This window comes from Procambarus clarkii, chromosome 77, assembly GCF_040958095.1.
Source record: "Procambarus clarkii isolate CNS0578487 chromosome 77, FALCON_Pclarkii_2.0, whole genome shotgun sequence".
NCBI lineage: Eukaryota > Metazoa > Arthropoda > Malacostraca > Decapoda > Cambaridae > Procambarus > Procambarus clarkii.
In genome coordinates, this window is record NC_091226.1 from 7234760 (window position 1) to 7244422 (window position 9663).

Genomic DNA, 9663 nt, shown 5'->3' on the forward strand with positions numbered 1-9663 from the left:
GGGAGCCAAATTCTGGCTCTATGCACGTATTCGCAGTTTGATATTAGATATTACGACTTTTTATACCAAACATATGCCAAGTCCTGAAAGCGGCAGTGAGTCAAATTTTGCACAAACTCCCAAGCAGTTATCGAAATATCCCAAATATTTCAATTTCGAGGCCTGAGCCATATTTTGGAGCCAAATTCTGGCTCTATGCACCTATTCGCAGTTTGAAATTGCGACTTTTTTATACCCAATATATGCCAACTACTGAAAGTGGTGTTTGGTCACATTTGTCACAAACCTCCCTGCAGTTTTCAAAATATGCCTAATATCCCAATTTCGAGGCCTAAGCCATATTTTGGAGCCAAATTCAGGCTCTCTATACGTATTCACAGTTTGAAATTACGACTTTTTATACCCAACATATTCCAAGTACTGTAAGCGGCGTTTGGTCACATTTGTCCCAAACCTCCCTCCAGTTTTTAAAATATCCCAAACATCCCAATTTCGAGGCCTGAGCCATATTTTGGAGCCGAATTCTGGCTCTATGCACGTATTCGCAGTTTGATATTACGACTTTTTATACCCAACATATGCCAAGTCCTGAAAGCCGCAATGAGTCACATTTTGCACAAACTCCTTTGCAGTTTTCGAAAAATCCCAAATATCCCAATTTCGAGGCCTGAGCTATATTTTGGAGCCAAATTCTGGCTCTCTGCACGTATTCGCAGTTTTAAGTTACGACTTTTTATACCCAACATATGCCAAGTACTGAAAGCGGCGTTTGGTCACATTTGTCCCAAACCTCCCTAAAGTTTTCAAAATATCCCAAACATCCCAATTTCGAGGCCTGAGCCATATTTTGGAGCCAAATTCTGTCTCTATTCACGTATTCGCAGTTTGATATTACGACTTTTATACCCAACATATGCCATGTGCCGTAAGCGGCAGTGAGTCACATTTTCCACAAACTCCCATGCAGTTTTCGAATATCCCAAATATCCCAATTTTGATGCCTGAGCCATATTTTGGAGCCAAATTCTGGCTCTCTGCACGTATTCGCAGTTTTAAGTTACGACTTTTTATACCCAACATATGCCAAGTACTGAAAGCGGCGTTTGGTCACATTTGTCCCAAACCTCCCTCCAGTTTTCAAAATATCACAAACATCCCAATTTCGAGGCCTGAGCCATATTTTGGAGCTAAATTCTGGCTCTCTACATGTATTCGCAGTTTGATATTACGACTTCTTATACCCAACATATGCCAAGTCCTGGAAGCGGCAGTGAGTCACATTTTGCACAAACTCCCCTGCAGTTTTCGAAATATCCCAAATATCCCAATTTCGAGGCCTGAGCCATATTTTGGAGCCAAATTCAGGCTCTCTGTACGTATTCGCAGTTTGAAGTTACGACTTTTTATACCCAACATATGCTAAGTACTGAAAGCGGTGTTTGGTCACATTTGTCCCAAACCTCCTTCCAGTTTTCAAAATATCCCAAACATCCCAATTTCGAGGTGTGAAACCATATTTTGGAGCCAAATTCAGGCTCTATGCAGGTATTCGCAGTTTGATATTACGACTTTTTATACCCAACATATGCCAAGTCCTGAAAGCCGCAATGAGTCACATTTTGCACAAACTCCTTTGCAGTTTTCGAAAAATCCCAAATATCCCAATTTCGAGGCCTGAGCTATATTTTGCAACCAAATTCTGGCTCTCTGCATGTATTCGCAGTTTGATATTACGACTTTTTATACCAACATATGCCAAGTACTGAAAGCGGCAGTGAGTTACATTTGCACAAACTTCCCTGCAGTTTTCAAAATATCCCAAACATCCAAATTTCGAGGCCTGAGCCATATTTTGCAACCAAATTCTGGCTCTCTGCATGTATTCGCAGTTTTAAATTACGAATTTTTATACCCAACATATGCCAAGTCCTGAAAGCGGCAGTGAGACACATTTTGCACAAACTCCCCTGCAGTTTTCGAAATATCCCAAATATCCCAATTTCGAGGCCTGAGCCATATTTTGGAGCCAAATTCAGGCTCTCTGTACGTATTCGCAGTTTGATATTACGACTTTTTATACCCAACATATGCCAAGTACTGAAAGCGGCGTTTGGTCACATTTGTCCCAAACCTCCCTCCAGTTTTCAAAATATCCCAAACATCCCAATTTCGAGGCCTGAGCCATATTTTGGAGCCAAATTCTGGCTCTATGCACGTATTCGCAGTTTGATATTACGACTTTTTATACCCAACATATGCCAAGTCCTGAAAGCGGCAATGAGTCACATTTTGCACAAACTCCCCTGCAGTTTTCGAAAAATCCCAAATATCCCAATTTCGAGGCCTGAGCAATATTTTGGAGCCAAATTCTGGCTCTATGCACATATTCGCAGTTTGATATTACTACTTTTTATACCCAACATATGCCAAGTCCTGAAAGCCGCAATGAGTCACATTTTGCACAAACTCCTTTGCAGTTTTCGAAAAATCCCAAATATCCCAATTTCGAGGCCTGAGCCATATTTTGGAGCCAAATTTTGGCTCTCTGCTCGTATTCGCAGTTTGAAATTGCATCTTTTTTATACCCAACATATGCCAACTACTGAAAGCGGCGTTTGGTCACATTTGTCTCAAACCTCCCTGCAGTTTTCAAAATATCCCTAATATCCCAATTTCGAGGCCTGAGCCATATTTTGGAGCCAAATTCAGGCTCTCTATACGTATTCCCAGTTTGAAATTACGACTTTTTATACCCAACATATGCCAAATACTGAAAGCGGCGTTTGGTCACATTTGTCCCAAACCTCCCTCCAGTTTTCAAAATATCCCAAACAGCCCAATTTCGAAGCCTGAGCCATATTTTGGAGCCAAATTCTGGCTCTCTGCACGTATTCGCAGTTTTAAGTTACGACTTTTTAAACCCATCATATGCCAAGTACTGAAAGCGGCGTTTGGTCATATTCGTCCCAAACTCCCCTGCAGTTTTCAAAATATCCCAAACTTCCCAATTTCGAGGCCTGAGTCATATTTTGGAGCCAAATTCTGGCTCTCTGCATGTATTCGCAGTTTGAAATTATGACTTTTTATACCTAACATATGCCAAGTCCTGAAAGCGGCAGTGATTCACATTTTGCACAAACTCCCCTGCAGTTTTCAAAATATCCCAAACATCCCAATTTCGAGGCCTGAGCCATATTTTGGAGCCAAATTCAGGCTCTCTGTACGTATTCGCAGTTTGAAATTACGACTTTTTATACCCAACATATGCCAAGTACTGAAAGCAGCGTTTGGTCACATTTGTCCCAAACCTCCCTGCAATTTTCAAAATATCCCAAATATCCCAATTTCGAGGCCTGAGCCATGTTTTGGAAACAAATTCTGGCTCTCTGCACGTATTCGCAGTTGAAAATTACAACTTTTTATACTCAACATATGCCAAGTACTGAAAGCGGCGTTTGGTCACATTTTTCCCAAACCTCCCTCCAGTTTTCAAAATATCCCAAACATCCCAATTTCGAAGCCTGAGCCATATTTTGGAGCCAAATTCTGGCTCTATGCACGTATTCGCAGTTTGATATTACTACCTTTTATACCCAACATATGCCAAGTACTGGACGCGGCAGTGAGTCACATTTTGCACAAACTCCCCTGAAGTTTTCAAAATATCCCAAACATCCCAATTTCGAGGCCTGAGCAATATTTTGGAGCCAAATTCTGGCTCTCTGCACGTATTCGCTGTTTTAAATTACGAATTTTTATACCCAACATATGCCAAGTCCCGAAAGCGGCAATTAGTAAGATTTTGCTCGAACTCCTCTGCAGTTTTCAAAATATCCCTAACATCCCAATTTCGAGGCCTGAGCCATATTTTGGAGCCAAATTTTGGCTCTCTGCACGTATTCGCAGTTTCATATTACGAATTTTATACCCAACATATGCCAAGTACTGAAAACGGCAGTGAGTCACATTTTGCACAAACTCCCCTACAGTTTTCAAAATATCCCAAATATTCCAATTTCGAGGCCTGAGCCATATTTTGGAGCCAAATTCTGGCTCTCTGCAAGTATTCGCAGCTTGAAATTGCGACTTTTTTATACCCAACATATGCCAAGTACTGAAAGCGGCGTTTGGTCACATTTGTCTCAAACCTCCCTGCATTTTTCAAAATATCCCTAATATCCCAATTTCGAGGCCTGAGCCATATTTTGGAGCCAAATTCAGGCTCTCTATACGTATTCGCAGTTTGAAATTACGACTTTTTATACCCAACATATGCCAAATACTGAAAGCGGCGTTTGGTCACATTTGTCCCAAACCTCCGTGCAGTTTTCAAAATATCCCTAATATCCCAATTTCGAGGCCTGAGTCATATTTTGGAGCCAAATTCTGGCTCTCTGCACGTATTCGCAGTTTGAAATTTCGACTTTTTATATCCAACATATGCCAAGTACTGAAAGGGCCTTTGGTCATATTTGTCCCAAACTCCCCTGCAGTTTTCAAAATATCCCAAACATCCCAATTTCGAGGCCTGAGCCATATTTTGGAGCCAAATTCTGGCTCTCTGCACGTATTTGCAGTTTGAAATTGCGACTTTTTTATACCCAATATATGCCAAGTACTGAAAGCGGCATTTGGTCACATTTGTCCCAAATCTCCCTCCAGTTTTCAAAATATCACAAACATCCCAATTTCGAGGCCTGAGCCATATTTTGGAGCCAAATTCTGGCTCTCTACATGTATTCGCAGTTTGATATTACGACTTTTTATACCCAACATATGCCAAGTCCTGAAAGTGGCAGTGAGTCACATTTTGCACAAACTCCCCTGCAGTTTTCAAAATATCTCAAACATCCCAAATTCGAGGCCTGAGCAATATTTTGGAGCCAAATTCTGGCTCTCTGCACGTATTCGCTGTTTTAAATTACGACTTTTTGTACCCAACATATGGCAAGTCCTGAAAGCGGCAATTAGTAAGAATTGCACAAACTCCTCTGCAGTTTTCAAAATATCCCAAACATCCCAATTTCGAGGCCTGAGCCATATTTTGGAGCCAAATTCTGGCTCTCTGCACGTATTTGCAGTTTCATATTACGAATTTTATACCCAACATATGCCAAGTACTGAAAGCGGCAGTGAGTCACATATTGCACAAACTCCTTTGCAGTTTTCGAAAAATCCCAAATATCCCAATTTCGAGGCCTGAGCCATATTTTGGAGCCAAATTCTGGTTCTCTGCACGTATTCGCAGTTTTAAGTTACGACTTTTTATTCCCAACATATGCCAAGTACTGAAAGCGGCGTTTGGTCACATTTGTCCCAAACCTCCCTGCAGTTTTCAAAATATCCCAAATATCCAAATTTCGAGGCCTGAGCCATATTTTGGAAACAAATTCTGGCTCTCTGCATGTATTCGCAGTTGAAAATTACAACTTTTTATACTCAACATATGCCAAGTACTGAAAGCGGCGTTTGGTCACATTTTTCCCAAACCTCCCTTCAGTTTTCAAAATATCCCAAACATCCCAATTTCGAAGCCTGAGCCATATTTTGGAGCCAAATTCTGGCTCTATGCACGTATTCGCAGTTTGATATTACTACCTTTTATACCCAACATATGCCAAGTACTGGACGCGGCAGTGAGTCACATTTTGCACAAACTCCCCTGCAGTTTTCAAAATATCCCAAACATCCCAATTTCGAGGCCTGAGCAATATTTTGGAGCCAAATTCTGGCTCTCTGCACGTATTCGCTGTTTTAAATTACGAATTTTTATACCCAACATATGCCAAGTCCCGAAAGCGGCAATTAGTAAGATTTTGCTCGAACTCCTCTGCAGTTTTCAAAATATCCCTAACATCCCAATTTCGAGGCCTGAGCCATATTTTGGAGCCAAATTTTGGCTCTCTGCACGTATTCGCAGTTTCATATTACGAATTTTATACCCAACATATGCCAAGTACTGAAAACGGCAGTGAGTCACATTTTGCACAAACTCCCCTACAGTTTTCAAAATATCCCAAATATTCCAATTTCGAGGCCTGAGCCATATTTTGGAGCCAAATTCTGGCTCTCTGCAAGTATTCGCAGTTTGAAATTGCGACTTTTTTATACCCAACATATGCCAAGTACTGAAAGCGGCGTTTGGTCACATTTGTCTCAAACCTCCCTGCATTTTTCAAAATATCCCTAATATCCCAATTTCGAGGCCTGAGCCATATTTTGGAGCCAAATTCAGGCTCTCTATACGTATTCGCAGTTTGAAATTACGACTTTTTATACCCAACAAATGCCAAATACTGAAAGCGGCGTTTGGTCACATTTGTCCCAAACCTCCGTGCAGTTTTCAAAATATCCCTAATATCCCAATTTCGAGGCCTGAGTCATATTTTGGAGCCAAATTCTGGCTCTCTGCACCTATTCGCAGTTTGAAATTTCGACTTTTTATATCCAACATATGCCAAGTACTGAAATGGCCTTTGGTCATATTTGTCCCAAACTCCCCTGCAGTTTTCAAAATATCCCAAACATCCCAATTTCGAGGCCTGAGCCATATTTTGGAGCCAAATTCTGGCTCTCTGCACGTATTTGCAGTTTGAAATTGCGACTTTTTTATACCCAATATATGCCAAGTGCTGAAAGCGGCATTTGGTCACATTTGTCCCAAATCTCCCTCCAGTTTTCAAAATATCACAAACATCCCAATTTCGAGGCCTGAGCCATATTTTGGAGCCAAATTCTGGCTCTCTACATGTATTCGCAGTTTGATATTACGACTTTTTATACCCAACATATGCCAAGTCCTGAAAGTGGCAGTGAGTCACATTTTGCACAAACTCCCCTGCAGTTTTCGAAATATCCCAAATATCCCAATTTCGAGGCCTGAGCCATATTTTGGAGCCAAATTCAGGCTCTCTGTACGTATTCGCAGTTTGAAGTTACGCCTTTTTATACCCAACATATGCAATGTACTGAAAGCGGCGTTTGGTCACATTTGTCCCAAACCTCCCTCCAGTTTTCAAAATATCCCAAACATCCCAATTTCGAAGCCTGAGCCATATTTTGGAGCCAAATTCTGGCTCTATGCACGTATTCGCAGTTTGATATTACTACCTTTTATACCCAAAATATGCCAAGTACTGGACGCGGCAGTGAGTCACATTTTGCACAAACTCCCCTGCAGTTTTCAAAATATCCCAAACATCCCAATTTCGAGGCCTGAGCAATATTTTGGAGCCAAATTCTGGCTCTCTGCACGTATTCGCTGTTTTAAATTACGAATTTTTATACCCAACATATGCCAAGTCCCGAAAGCGGCAATTAGTAAGATTTTGCTCGAACTCCTCTGCAGTTTTCAAAATATCCCTAACATCCCAATTTCGAGGCCTGAGCCATATTTTGGAGCCAAATTTTGGCTCTCTGCACGTATTCGCAGTTTCATATTACGAATTTTATACCCAACATATGCCAAGTACTGAAAACGGCAGTGAGTCACATTTTGCACAAACTCCCCTACAGTTTTCAAAATATCCCAAATATTCCAATTTCGAGGCCTGAGCCATATTTTGGAGCCAAATTCTGGCTCTCTGCAAGTATTCGCAGTTTGAAATTGCGACTTTTTTATACCCAACATATGCCAAGTACTGAAAGCGGCGTTTGGTCACATTTGTCTCAAACCTCCCTGCATTTTTCAAAATATCCCTAATATCCCAATTTCGAGGCCTGAGCCATATTTTGGAGCCAAATTCAGGCTCTCTATACGTATTCGCAGTTTGAAATTACGACTTTTTATACCCAACATATGCCAAATACTGAAAGCGGCGTTTGGTCACATTTGTCCCAAACCTCCGTGCAGTTTTCAAAATATCCCTAATACCCCAATTCCGAGGCCTGAGTCATATTTTGGAGCCAAATTCTGGCTCTCTGCACCTATTCGCAGTTTGAAATTTCGACTTTTTATATCCAACATATGCCAAGTACTGAAAGGGCCTTTGGTCATATTTGTCCCAAACTCCCCTGCAGTTTTCAAAATATCCCAAACATCCCAATTTCGAGGCCTGAGCCATATTTTGGAGCCAAATTCTGGCTCTCTGCACGTATTTGCAGTTTGAAATTGCGACTTTTTTATACCCAATATATGCCAAGTGCTGAAAGCGGCATTTGGTCACATTTGTCCCAAATCTCCCTCCAGTTTTCAAAATATCACAAACATCCCAATTTCGAGGCCTGAGCCATATTTTGGAGCCAAATTCTGGCTCTCTACATGTATTCGCAGTTTGATATTACGACTTTTTATACCCAACATATGCCAAGTCCTGAAAGTGGCAGTGAGTCACATTTTGCACAAACTCCCCTGCAGTTTTCGAAATATCCCAAATATCCCAATTTCGAGGCCTGAGCCATATTTTGGAGCCAAATTCAGGCTCTCTGTACGTATTCGCAGTTTGAAGTTACGCCTTTTTATACCCAACATATGCTATGTACTGAAAGCGGCGTTTGGTCACATTTGTCCCAAACCTCCCTCCAGTTTTCAAAATATCCCAAACATCCCAATTTCGAGGCCTGAGCCATATTTTGGAGCCAAATTCAGGCTCTATGCAGGTATTCGCAGTTTGATATTACGACTTTTTATACCCAACATATGCCAAGTCCTGAAAGCCGCAATGAGTCACATTTTGCACAAACTCCTTTGCAGTTTTCGAAAATTCCCAAATATCCCAATTTCGAGGCCTGAGCCATATTTTGGAGCCAAATTCTGGCTCTCTGCACGTATTCGCAGTTTTAAGTTACGACTTTTTATACCCAACATATGCCAAGTACTGAAACCGGCGTTTGGTCACATTTGTCCCAAACCTCCCTCCAGTTTTCAAAATATCCCAAACATCCCAATTTCGAGGCCTGAGTCATATTTTGGAGCCAAATTCTGGCTCTATGCAAGTATTCGCAGTTTGATATTACGACTTTTTATACCAAACATATGCCAAGTCCTGAAAGCGGCAGTGAGTCACATTTTGCACAAACTCCCCTGCAGTTTTCGAAATATCCCAAATATCCCAATTTTGAGGCCTGAGCCATATTTTGGAGCTAAATTCTGGCTCTCTGCACGTATTCGCAGTTTTAAGTTACGACTTTTTATACCCAACATATGCCAAGTACTGAAAGTGGCGTTTGGTCACATTTGCCTTAAACCTCCCTCCAGTTTTCAAAATATCCCAAACATCCCAATTTCGAGGCCTGAGCCATATTTTGGAGCCAAATTCTGTCTCTATGCACGTATTCGCAGTTTGATATTACTACTTTTTATACCCAACATATGCCAAGTCCCGTAAGCGGCAGTGAGTCACATTTTGCACAAACTCCCCTGCAGTTTTCAAAATATCCCAAACATCCCAAATTCGAGGCCTGAGCAATATTTTGGAGCCAAATTCTGGCTCTCTGCACGTATTCGCTGTTTTAAATTACGACTTTTTATACCCAACATATGGCAAGTCCTGAAAGCGGCAAGTAGTAAGATTTGCACAAACTCCTCTGCAGTTTTCAAAATATCCCAAACATCCCAATTTCGAGGCCTGAGCCATATTTTGGAGCCAAATTCTGGCTCTCTGCACGTATTTGCAGTTTCATATTACGAATTTTATTCCCAACATATGCCAAGTACTGAAAGCG